The following is a 12,920-nucleotide window of genomic DNA, read 5'->3' as shown; positions in this document are numbered from 1 at the left end:
ATTTCACCTGTAAACACCATGTAAGGTATAGGGCAGTGTCAAAGGCTGGAAACATTCAGTTTTCAGGTGCTTGATGATAGTCAAAACAGTTCTTCACCAAGAAGAACATATCGGACTCTAACACTCCATTGTTGGAGATGTATGCTAGCAGCAACGCTAGGAAAAACATTATAGAATTAGAAACACAGGTCCTCGCTGGGATAGCACTCTTTTGCTTCACTGATATGTCAAGGGCTTTGGGTCATGTTGGCCTTTCTTTTGAAGTAGAATATAGAATCTTCAAGAGGCAGCAGTAAGGGAAAGTGTTCCCCCTTCAGGAATGAACAGTTTTACATTTCCAAAGGTATCACATTCAAGGCACAAAAGCTTCAGCATAGTTTATAAACTGTTTATTTTTCCAGAAAATCTCTATTTTTAAAAAATGAAATTCAGTTAGTTTTAGGTATTTAGCACTTCCAGTTTACATGTGTTGGAAACAGTTTTGGTGGTAATGGTCAAAACTAAAATTGGGGTGCCTAGGTGGCTCAGTCGGTTAAGTGTCCCAGCTTCCGCTCAGGCCGTGATCTCATGGCTCGTGAGTTCAAGCCCCGCGCAGGCTCTGTGCTGACATATCAGAGCCTGGAGACTGCTTCGGATACTGTGTCTCCCTCTCTCTCTGCCCCTCCTTAGCTCACACTGTCTCTCTCTCTCAAAAATAAATAAACATTAAAAAATTTAAAAAAAAACAACTAAAATTGAGATAGAACTTACCTGATACAGTGTTTGGCTTTGAACTTCTTAAGAAAGGTCTGTTATAGATCATTAACATTGCCACAGTGTGTGGGTTTTATTTTTATAAATTTGGAACAAATTTTAGTCTACATGTTCTTAAATGCTTAGGAATATGAACTAACATGATTTACTGGATATCTTTTGGAACTTAACAGAGGATAGACAAACCTCAGCAACTTAGGCACCATTAAGAAAAAGTTAAAAATTTTTAACTTTACTTTTTAAAATCAATCTTTTTCAAACATTGGATTAAGAAGGGGTATATCATGGGCAAATAGTTCCCAACCCAATACATCCAGATGGTTGATGGGTAGCGGACATGTTTAAAGGAATTTCAGAAGATAAAGAGTATAATAGCTACTATAGTATTTTTCATCATCCAAATTAGCTCTAGGTTCCACTGACATGGGGTTGTGCCAAGTGAAGAGTGGAGAAGTCACAGCTCTTCACATTTTTACATTTTTCCCAATGGCAGGATTTCTTTTTAGGATCCAAATCAGTTAACTTCAGTTGTTCAGAAAGTTTAATATACATGAGTTTGAAGTCTCTTCAAATGTACAGTGTTTGCATTTTGCCCATCTTAATCTTCTTATTCATTTGTGTATATATATGAGTGCAATTAAATATATTTGTTTTTATGAGTTTAGTCATTTTGTTCAGATAACCTCCAAGGTCTACTGTAGTTACAAGTTCAAAGATGATTTTGGTAAAGATAAAAATAATAATAAATTCAGGTAATTGCCCAGCAAAAGTATATAATAGGTAGTAAACAACTCAGAGTGATTCTGAAGGTATGAATGACCCTCATGTGACCATATTACTCAGAACTGACATTTATTTGAAAAATTGGTGACAAAGTTATACTAATGATTCCTTTTAGGTTGCAATTTTAGCAATATTTAGGGACTTTGTTATCTGACAAAAATTAAAGATATATCAAATTTTTTAATTTTATTATTATTATTTTAAAAATTTTTTTTATTTTGAGAAACAGAGTGTGAATGGGGGAGGGGCAGAGAAAGAAGGAAGGAGAGAATCCCAGTAGGCTCCATGTTATCAGAGCAGAGCCCCACTTGGGGCTTGATCTCACAAACCATGAGATCATGACCCAAGCCGAGATCAAGAGTTAGATGATTAACTGACTGACCCACCCAGGCACCCTGACATTTTCTTATTTTATTTTTTTTTTACATTTATTTATTTTTGAGAGACAGAGACAGAGCACAAACCAGGGAGGGGCAGAGAGAGGGAGACACAAAATCCAAAGCAGGCTCTAGGCTCCGGCCTATCAGCATGGAGCCTGATGCGGGGCTTGAACTCACGACCCATGAGATCATGACCTGAGCCAAAATTGGATGCCCAACCAACTGAGCCCCTCAGGCGCCCCTGACATTTTCTTATTTTAATAAACATAATCTAAGTTGGGAAATCTATTTCTATAAGGGAGCCTTCCAAAGGTGAGAGAAAAAAGGTTTTGAAAGCCTTTGTCCTATAAAATGCAGTGTCATGTGGCAGAAAGGGCTGAAACTTTGGACAGACTGGTTGGCTCTGCCCACCACTTGACCATGAATGAGTTACTAAACTTTTCTGAACAATAATTTTCTCATTTATAAAATAGGTAAGCTATTCGTTATCAAAGGGACATTTTGAGACTTGAACTGAATCAGTTTGTACAGCTCCTATATTCTAGTAGGCATTCAGTAATTAGCTCCTGTCTCAGTCCATTAGGACTGCTATAACAAAAATACTGTAAACTGAGTGGCCTATAATCAACAAACATTTATCTTACAGTTCTGAGGCTGGAAAGTCCAAGATCATGGCACCAGCAGATTCAATATCTGGTGAGAGCCTGCTCTAATTCTCACTTGGTGGAAGAGGCCAGGGAGCTTTCCTGAGGGTGCTTTTATAAAGATACTAATACCATTCATGAGGGCTCTGCCCTCATGATCTAATCATTTCCCAAAGTCTTCACGTCCCAATACAGCAACCTTTGGGGTTCCATTTCATTATCTAAATTTCGGGAAGACACAAAATATTCAGCACATAGTAGCTCCCACATTTCCCTTCCCAAAACCAAATCAAAAGTTATTAATTCTTAAATTTGGAGTGTTTTCTACAGTTGGCATTGGTCAGTGCTTTTACTCAAACATCGTATATGCATGCCTGGTAGAAGTGATGATGTTTGTATAGTATCACTAGTTGGTTATTGTCTCCCTAGAAGGTAAATCGTTATTGAGTTAAGCTTGAAAGAAGATACAGAGTGTATTAATTACTTCAGAATTCCACTGGACATATTATCTTCACGGTTGTAGTTTCTGTCATTATCAAGATTTAATTTTGGACTAGGGACAGCACTTTTAGCCATAATTTTCACTCTACAGTTACTACATATTTCTGCTATTTAAAAACACTTACATGTGCTTGACATGTAATGACAACAATAACTGTTACAATTCCAAAGGTTTTTTTTTTAAACAATAGTTTCTGAAGGATAAAAACTCTTGAAATTTTGAAAGGTGAATTAACGATGGCAGTGGTCATCTCCTTTTGATCTCAAGGTTCTTTGTAACTATCTTTATGTGAAGATATATCTGGTTAATATTATTATTATTTTTTTAAATGTTTATTTATTTTTGAGACAGAGAGAGACAGAGCATGAACAGGGGAGGGGCAGAGAGAGAGGGAGACACAGAATCGGAAGCAGGCTCCAGGCTCTGAGCCATCAGCCCAGAGCCCGACGCGGGGCTCGAACTCACGGGCCGCGAGATCGTGACCTGAGCTGAAGTCGGACGCTCAACCGACTGAGCCACCCAGGCGCCCCTGGTTAATATTATTTAAAGGGAAAAGTATGGAAGTGATAGCATTACCCACATAATTCTCATAGAGACACTACCACCCTGCTTAGACAAGTACAGAAGGGACATGTACTCAGTGAGTAAGGATGCTCTGTTCTATCATCATTTGTTTATAGCACTGATGAAGGAATGACTCCCCCACCCCAGCCCCATGACAAAAGGCTGCAGTGAAGACTAGGTCAGGCTGGAAAAGGCCTCCAGGACCAGAGTCTCATAGTATGGCATCAGCTCTCTAGGAAACTTTTCAGCCAGTGAGCTTGACACTTGTCAGCTTTTAGCATGTTAGTTTTCTGTTCTGTTATCATAGTTTCCCATCCACCCTCCCCAACTCCACACCCCTCTTTCATACTTCATTAAATTTCATACTAATAATGACACCACAAAGTTGTTTTCAGTGTTTTTGCATCTGCAGTGGGATTTTTAAAACGGAACCATCCTCAGAATTGAAGGAATCTATTTAAACAATGGATTTCAGTTATCTGCAAGAGAAATTGCAGGAAGGCCCATCACGGCATGGGGAACTTCCGGACCACACTAGCACACAAAGCCAGCCAACAGAACAGCTCAGAGCGCTGAGTCTGAAATGAAAGAAGCCAATACCAGTGTTATGAGAGTAGAAGCCAGTATCTACAGCCTGGTGGCGGGGGTGGGGGGTGGGTGGGGGGAGATAAACAGATCTTAAGAATTATTTCTGACCCATCAGTCCACATTGTCAATTACCTTTAGTTTCTTTTTTTTTCAGGGCTGCACAAGCAAAAATATATTTAGCTAAAACAGCAGGTATTCAAAGCACAATATCAAAACTATATTTTATTTGACTAACATTAAATTTGAGGGCATGTTTATGTCTATAGTGTGCTCCCATTTCACAAGAACCTCTTATCAAGTGGTTGTAACAGGAGATTGCAGCCTAAAGAACACAACTCTAAGGACTGAGTCAGGAATCCTATGATTAGGCACTTTCAACTGGCATCTATTGTGCTAATGTCTTACATGTTTACTTACTCATCTTACTGTTTCGTAATTTTTTGTGTGCGTAAGTATTACCTCTTCAACTAGATGGACACTTTTTATAGGGCTGAGATAGGGTTTGATAGGTCTTTGTATATCTCATAATTTACAGTCTTTCTAAAAAAGTATAGTTTTGTGATGTGTTTAACAACATTAACATTGCAAATGTGTTGTTCAGTTTGATATTTTTAACAAGTCTTTAGTAAGCTCCTAGTAGAGGAACCCCACCCAGTAAACTAATTTGAGCTACAATATATACTTGATATGACCTGCATTTTTATAGTCTATTACTATTATCATTCACTTGCAAAAATCAAAATATCAATTCATCTTGCATAAGCAGCAGTGAGTGCTAGAAGAATATCATTGTACTACCAATCACAAAGTTCAGTAAAACTCCATGGTAAAGAGAAATTACATGGCAAAAGCCTACATGTCCAATGAACCCAGTTGACTGCATAGCTAAGTAATTTTTTTCATTTAGTTGGATTTCAAATATATCAGTAAGATCAGAGATGGTGCTTAACAAGGTTATAAAATAGCAGTCAAGTTTTGATCCTCTTGCAATCTTTCCCCTATCAGGTACCCTGTTCTCCTGTATTTACCATTTTTTCCCCCAGTATTTCATCCCTATGCTATTCTATATTGTCATTTATCGCTGCAACACTTCTGTTCCATCATACATCATCTTTTTTGATGTATTGGTGTCTATAATGAAAATTTCTCTCCTAGCAATTTTTATTTAATATATAGTTTTAACATTAGGTAATTAATTTCCTTTAATATGCAGCATAAGGGATATTATCCTATTTAGGGTTCTGCACCCCTGTAAGTCTATGAATGGAGTTCTTAGAAGTCTATGAATCCCTTAAAATTGTGTAAAAATTTTGAGTGAACATGCACATGTGGATTGTTTTAGGGAGAGCATTCAGTGATTTTATCAGATTATCAAATGGGTGTGTTACCCCCAGAAAAGTTAAAAACACTGTCTATTCCATTTAAGCCTTGCTTCCCAGGAAACACAGGAATGTTTTCTGAGATAACGATCCTGCCTTTGTTGCTACCCATTTGTAACTCAGATCATCCTCGCTAATCTTCCACCAACAACTTCATCATTTGTTTGATACACATCATCATTTGGTACTACCAGTCAAAAGATTATGTGAGCAAAGCACTATTATCCACAAGTCACTGCTCATCCATCGCAAAGAGAACACAACTAGATCACTACCCTAAGAACACCGGACCTACTTCCCCTGCTTACCACAAAATGAAATGAAGGATGGTTACCTTTTTGGTGAAACTAAGCAGCAGAAGCAGTCTGTAGTGTTTTATTTGCTCAGGATAGAACAGGCCAATTGTTCGTTTTTCAAAGCTAGCTTCATTTTATTTTTTTCACAAATCCTATAAAAGATACCATTATTAAAATAATTGTTCTGTTGTAACTTGGTGTGTGTGTGTGTGTGTGTGTGTGTGTGTGTGTGTGTCCCCTATTTCTGAAGGGAAGAACTTGAATATTTTAGGTTACCATTTAGGTCTATGTTTTATAGTCTCACATGGAACTGTAATGCATCTCATTACATGTAAACATAACATGTACATGTTTACATAACATGTAAAGCATCTCATCATCTTTTCCCTTCTGATATTATTATTCTACTTTCAAAAGTACTTCTTTTGCCCATCTCATCACTAATTAGAAAATAGGCAAGGAAATAACAATCCTAACAGATCTACTTCAGTGTCCAATCTTTGCCTCAACCTTGTTTTTATGTATTGAGTAACTCATATTGCAAACCATATTTTTAGCAGAGTTATTAAAAAATAAAAGTTTTTAGTAATTTGCACAAGCTGCATATGCTTGAAAGCCATTTTAAAGCACTTTAATTCTGTTGATACAGTTTGTTGATTGAGTGAATGTCTTTTCAATTAGTTTTTTGATGTGTTTAGACATGGTGCAAGTCAACCACTTAGCTCTCTTTTCTCTATGGTAAATAAACAATGCATAACTTGTAAAAAAAATTTTCAGAAATTTGCAAAGTGTATCCCCATATCCCCACAGTCCCTAGTAAACATTCTGCACACAACAGATGATTACACTGGCAAGAAACCTGTTCCTTCTTACCCAGTGTGCTGTGTTGGACTCAACGTTGAGAAGGTATGAAGAAATTCTTTTACCCTGTAGATGTTGATACTAGAGTATTTCCAACCTTCTTGTGTTTGATTTTGGCTTCAATGTCACTTCCTTAGTGAATGTATCTGTTTTGTTCACAGCATTCATTACTAGCTGTTGCTCTTGAATGTTTATCTGTTTATGCTACATCTCTGCTGTTATATTTTAAAGCTCTATAATGACAGAGATTATGTCCATATTTTTACTTGATTACACCCAGTATCTTATACAGTGCCTGGCCACATGGTAGACACTCACTCACTAGTTGTTGAACAAATGAATGAGTAGATCAGAACAGCATAGAAATGGGTGATTCCAGCGCAGACTGCCCTTCTTAGCTGGATGGATGTCACTTTGAGAACCTGCAGCACCTGGAGGAACTCTGAAAGCTGAACATTAGTGGAGACCATTCACAAGACAAAAGCAGGAACTCCAAGTTCACATTGGTTTTCTCCAGTTTGTAATGTCAGAATGATGACTTGTTTCGGGAATCAGTGACACCTGCTTCCCTATCTATTCATTCTCTCCTCTCCACTCCGCAAGAGGCAACATAGTAAGCACCTGGCTGATTGTAGGCCCAACAGACTGTTCACTACCAACTTGTTATTTGTTTTCAACCTACCCCACGAGGTTCACAGTTCATATTGTGAGTGTCGCATGTTTGTGTTTTAAGGATAAATAGCTTTTTATATGTGCCATACGTGCAGCTCTTAGTTGCAGTTCAGTAGCAAGAAACAGGCCAAGGTACATGATAGGTAATTAGACAACAAATTCGGCAACTCTGTCATATGAACAGGTTACCAGGGCAAAAGCTGCAAAATTTCTCAGGAAAATAATATTTGCCTCTGTAAGTTTCACATCAATCTAAACAAAAATAAGAGGTTGGTGATTTGGAGAGGGAACTAGGACATTGTGTAAGAGACAAGCGCAGGTCTTCTCCCTTGAGATTCCAGATAATCAACACGTTTAATCCCTCAAACAAAGGCAGACAACTTTGGTTAGACTAGGTTGGTGAATTATTGCAGATCTGGCTGCTGCGGTTGGTAAGCACTTTTGAAGTTTTTTACAAAGCTTCTTGTACAAAGAGATAATAAAACTCTTGAAAACAAATGGGTAGAAACCTCTCTATTATGAATGAAAAAGGTAGTGTAACAGATAACGAATTTAGAAAGCTAATTCTACTTATGACTGCTTTATAGGATCTTAGTTGGTGAGATTCAGTTGACCAGTTGTTTCAATGTAGCTCTTTGAATCCATCAATTTGTCCTCAAATACTGTACAAATAGATGTATGTAATTCTTTAAATCTGTAATGTAGAAAATGAAAGTTGGAAGAAATGAGGTTGAGTCATATATATATTTGTGCTGATAGACTATTATCAAATGTCCACAGGTACTATCTAAGGTAAACCAATAATGTAGCAATTCAGTGCTTTAGGGCAGTGAAGAAAGAATTGGATTGTTATACTTGCAATTCTATTCTGAGGTATGCTTCATCTAAATGAGCCTCAGACAGTTAGCTGGCAATTGGTCAAAGTTACTTTTCATTTGCCTGTAGATGCTTTCCTGTCTTGGGAAAGAGGTATATTAAACTTCACCTATAGTATATTTATGTTAAATAAATAATGAGTGTCTACTATGTCTCTGGCACTGTTCTAGGTGCTGGAAAAACACCCATGAAGTTTACATTCTAGCGGAGGAGGCAAACAATCATATAAAAATGTATGTTTTATCATATATTAGAAGGTATTAAGAAAGTTATGAAGAATAGTAAAGCAGGAAGGGACATAAAGTGTTCCAGAGTAGGATTGGAATTTTGGTCAGGCAAGCTAGTCCATCAAGGCCTTGCAGAAAAGATGACATTTGGGGAAAGATCTAAAGGTGGGGAGAGAACTGTGGATGTGGGAGGGAAGAGTCATCCAGGTAGAGGTGAATGGCAAGCTTTTTTGGAGAAGAGAGAAGAAGGGGGAAAGTAGTAAGAAATAAATTGGAGAAGTGACAGGGGACCATATGAGGACCTTGCAAATCATTGTAAGGATTTTTCGTTTTACTCTGAAGTGGGAATTTATTGGAAGGTTTTCAGTAGTAGAGTGATATATTCTGAATTACACGCTTAAAGGACCATTTTGTCTCAGTGTTGAGAATAGATTGGGGGTGAGTTGGTTGCAATGATTTAGGCAAATCATTGGCTCTGGTTATTCTGGTAATAATGGAGAAAGTGAGAAGTGGTCAGATTTTCTGGATATATTGAAAAAGTAGAGCCATCAGAATTTACTGATGTCATTACTTAGAAAACTTGCCACATTTAAAATTCATATATTTTTTCTTTCTCAGTTTCCATCCAGAGATACACTAAGGATACTGAGACAGATTGAAAAGGTCATGTCACTTGGCTATAGAGACTGTAATCTGAAGTAGAAAAAAGTTCAAGGAAACTATATAATATTTCTCAATATTGTTGTATTCAGGATATTCAGGATATAAAATGGGATAAAAATAAAATGCAAACCGTCTTTTCTCTTACTAAATGTCTAGTAAATATAATTCTTAATGAGGTGTGGATGAAACATTGAATTTGGTCTTCATGGTCTTTGTGTTTACCTAATAATAACAGAATATGTCCATCTTGGAAAAAGGAAAGATCAAAGAGTTTCTTCATTTTGCTTCAAAGACAGTAAAGGGAAAACAAGAAAAGAATAAAAGCTGATATTTTTCAAGTTTTTAACTCTGTTACTATCTCTTACATTTCACTTTCTTGGTTAGTTTAAAACCACTATAATTTACAGTGGTAAACAAGAGATGATGAAAGCATTTTCTTGTGATTATAAAGTAAACCAAAAACTCCATTTCAGAAAAAAAATCTTTCAGGAGATACCAAAATATTGATGTTAGAATTTCAGTGAGTGATGGAATCCTAGCAAAAGAGAGGGGTCTGATGGCTTCCTAGTATAGGTGCTAGGAAAATCTGAAAGAGAATTTTATGTGAGCTACTAGAAAAAGAGAAAAAGAATAAAATTTCTAGATCATTGTTTCCCAAACTTCCTTATTATGTTATTAATTGTCCTTTGATAAAAAAGGATCTTTTTAATCTAAATAAAATGGGATACACTGGGTTGAGTTAAGCAGTCAGACCCATCCTTTCTCCCCCAAGCACCCAGGGTTCTCAATTCTTAGCCTTTATTCACCCTAGAGAGATATGGCCACATAGAAATACCTTCCACAAAGTGCATGTTCTAAGTGTTTTGCCCAATTGAAAACCAGGTTTGTCCTTTTCCTTATGGATTTGAAGAAGTTCTTTATAAATTCTGCTAGACATACAAATTTAAAATATTTTTTAGCATTCTGCTTCTTGTCTTCTCAAATCCCTCTCTATTGTTAGTCCCTAAAGTTTCAGAGAAAAATAGTGTCTCATTTAGGTCAGAATGACAAGTTCAAGGAAAGAACTTTACAGGTAAGTTTGGAAAGCATTGTTCTTTTGTTGCTAAACTGGCAGCTTCCATAGATGCCTGCAAACCCCCACCACGAGACTGAAGCTGCATTTGCTGTTGAGTGCTGTAGTTTGGACGCTGGGCAGGTATTATCTGCTAGTTTCACTTAACCTTTAGGCTTTTTTTAATAATTTTTAAAAAATGTTTATTTTTGAGGGAGAGAGAGAAACAGCATGAGTGGGAGAGGGGCAGAGAGAGAAAGAGAGGGAGACACAGAATCTGAAGCAGGTTCCAGGTTCGGAGCTGTAAACACACAGCCTAATGCAGTGCTTGAACTCACAAATCACAGAATCATGACCTGAGCTGAAGTCAAATGCTTAACTGACTGAGCCATCCAGGTGTCCCATGGGCTCTTTAGTCAGAACTGACTTCTAGGACAAAACAGACAGGCCATCAATTAGATACTTAAACTGAATTATGACCTACAACACACATGCTTAATTTAGTTTCTTTTTTAAAAATCAATAAATCAGGGCGCCTGGGTGGCTCAGTCAGTTAAGTGTCCAATTCTTGATTTCGGCTCAGGTCTTGATCTTGGTTCATGAGTTTGAGTCCCACAGGGGTCTGTGTGCTAGCATCCTGGAGCCTGCTTGGGATTCTCTCTCTCCCTCTCTCTCTCTCTGCCCTTCCCCTGTTCATGCTTGCTCTCTCTCAAAATAAATAAATAAATTTTTAAAAGATGATTAAAAAATCAACAAATGAAGTTTGATGTCTTATTGGGCAGACAAGAAACAAAACATGAGTCAACTGAGGCTAAGTTAAAATTCTGTCTCCATCATCTAGTAGTTGAATGAACATAGTCAAGTCACTTAATTTCTCTCAGTTCCCTTATCTGTAAAATAGAGCTAATAATACTGACTTCCTAATGCTTCTATGAAAATTAAATGATACCAAATATGGAAAGCCTCTAATTTAGCACCTGGAACCAGTAGTCACTTAATAGCTATTATTCATAAAAAAGAGAGTAACTAAAGTCACACTTTAGTATTTTCAGTAAGTGAGTCAGACACAGGCACTTATTCATTATTTGTATTTTGTAATCCACTCATAAAGCACTGAGCCCAAAACTGACATGAGATATTGATTTATCGTCCACTAAGCCGTCAAGAGGTAAGAGGCTGAAACGTTGACCTGTTGCAGTGAGAGTCTCTTTCTATAGGAGCTCCAGGGTTCACATTCTAAGCTGTATCCAGACATTTTTGTCGTTATTTTGACAGCTTTAGAAAGTTATTTATAATTTTTGAAAGAAATTTCATTAAAAATAGATTATGCAACATAATAGGGCAACCGTTTATTCACAGGCCTCTTTCTTTCTTTTTCTTTCTTTCTCTTTCTTTCTTTCTTTCTTTCTTTCTTTGTTTCTTTCTTTCTTTCTTTCAGCAGGAACAAGTCTTGTAACAACCTAGAAAAATATTGTTCAACATCCCCACCTACTGGTAAGTCTAAAGAATGATACTATTCAATTAGTGAACGAACTGAAAATTCCTAGTTTCTAAGAAATAAATCACTACTAATAATGATAATGATTAACATGCACTGAGCATTTACTTGGTGTTGAAGACCTTTTCAAGAGCTTTGTGACATGGTAAGTTACAGAATAATAATAAAGTGTGTTTTGGATTGAGTCAATATAACGAAGGGAAGAAATCATTTTCATTTTCAACATTACCATTGGGCAAGAGAACAAATCATTGAGCCGGTTCAAAGCAGGATCTTGGGTCCACGTTATCATAAGTCCAGAGGCCTAAACAGTAGCCTTGTCAATGGTGTCTCTGCCTCCAGTTTTCCTCCAAGCCAGTCCATTCTGCACTGTGACATTTTCTCATGGTGATTAAACAGAAAGAAAGTGTTTATGTTTCTGAATAGGCTCTAAGAAAAAGATTTGAAAAGTTTTTGCAGAGACAACAGTCTTAAAGCCAAAACTTCCAATTGATGGGGTTGGACTTGTGAGACAAAAGCATGTGAAGAGGAAGCCCCGAGGCAATGGAGCATGAAGTATTTGCCTTGTAAAGTTGATTTGAAAAAAATATATGAGGATGTCAAAGCAGATTCCCCACCCTAATTACATAAATATCTCACAGGTTGGGGGAAGGTGAAGATTGGGCAGGGTTGCGATCTAGACAATGATATCCTGGACCTGAGCCTGAAGCTAGTGGTATAGGAGAACGTACATTTTCGGATTTGGGGGAGGAAGGAGTTTATTTTACAAGTGGGAGGAATATAAGTAATTTGTGGTCAGAGAATGGACTGTAGAGAAGGCCATAAAGTCTTTGGCACTTCTTTCTTAAAGAGACGTGATATGTAATGTGTGGCCCCTCTTTGAATTTTGACTGACTCTGTAACTACCTTGATCCCTACAATATCACAGAAGTGGCACTATGCCAGTTTTTAGGCCCAACTCTTAAGAAATGGGCAGCTTCCACTTTCTGACTCTCAGAACAATCAGGGAACCTGGCAGCTCTCTGCAAAAATCCAGGGTCTCTCGGTCCTCTGTGGTGGTGAGGCCACATGGAGGTACTCTACTTGACAATCTCAGCCCAACCTTCTGAAACACTAGACATGTGATGGAAGCTATCTTGGACTCTCCAGAACAGCTCTTCCGTCAGCAAAATACCACTAACTG

This window comes from Acinonyx jubatus, chromosome B2 (assembly GCF_027475565.1).
Source record: "Acinonyx jubatus isolate Ajub_Pintada_27869175 chromosome B2, VMU_Ajub_asm_v1.0, whole genome shotgun sequence".
Lineage (NCBI taxonomy): Eukaryota > Metazoa > Chordata > Mammalia > Carnivora > Felidae > Acinonyx > Acinonyx jubatus.
The sequence above is the reverse complement of the archived record's forward strand: the minus strand, read 5'-3'. Positions refer to the sequence as shown.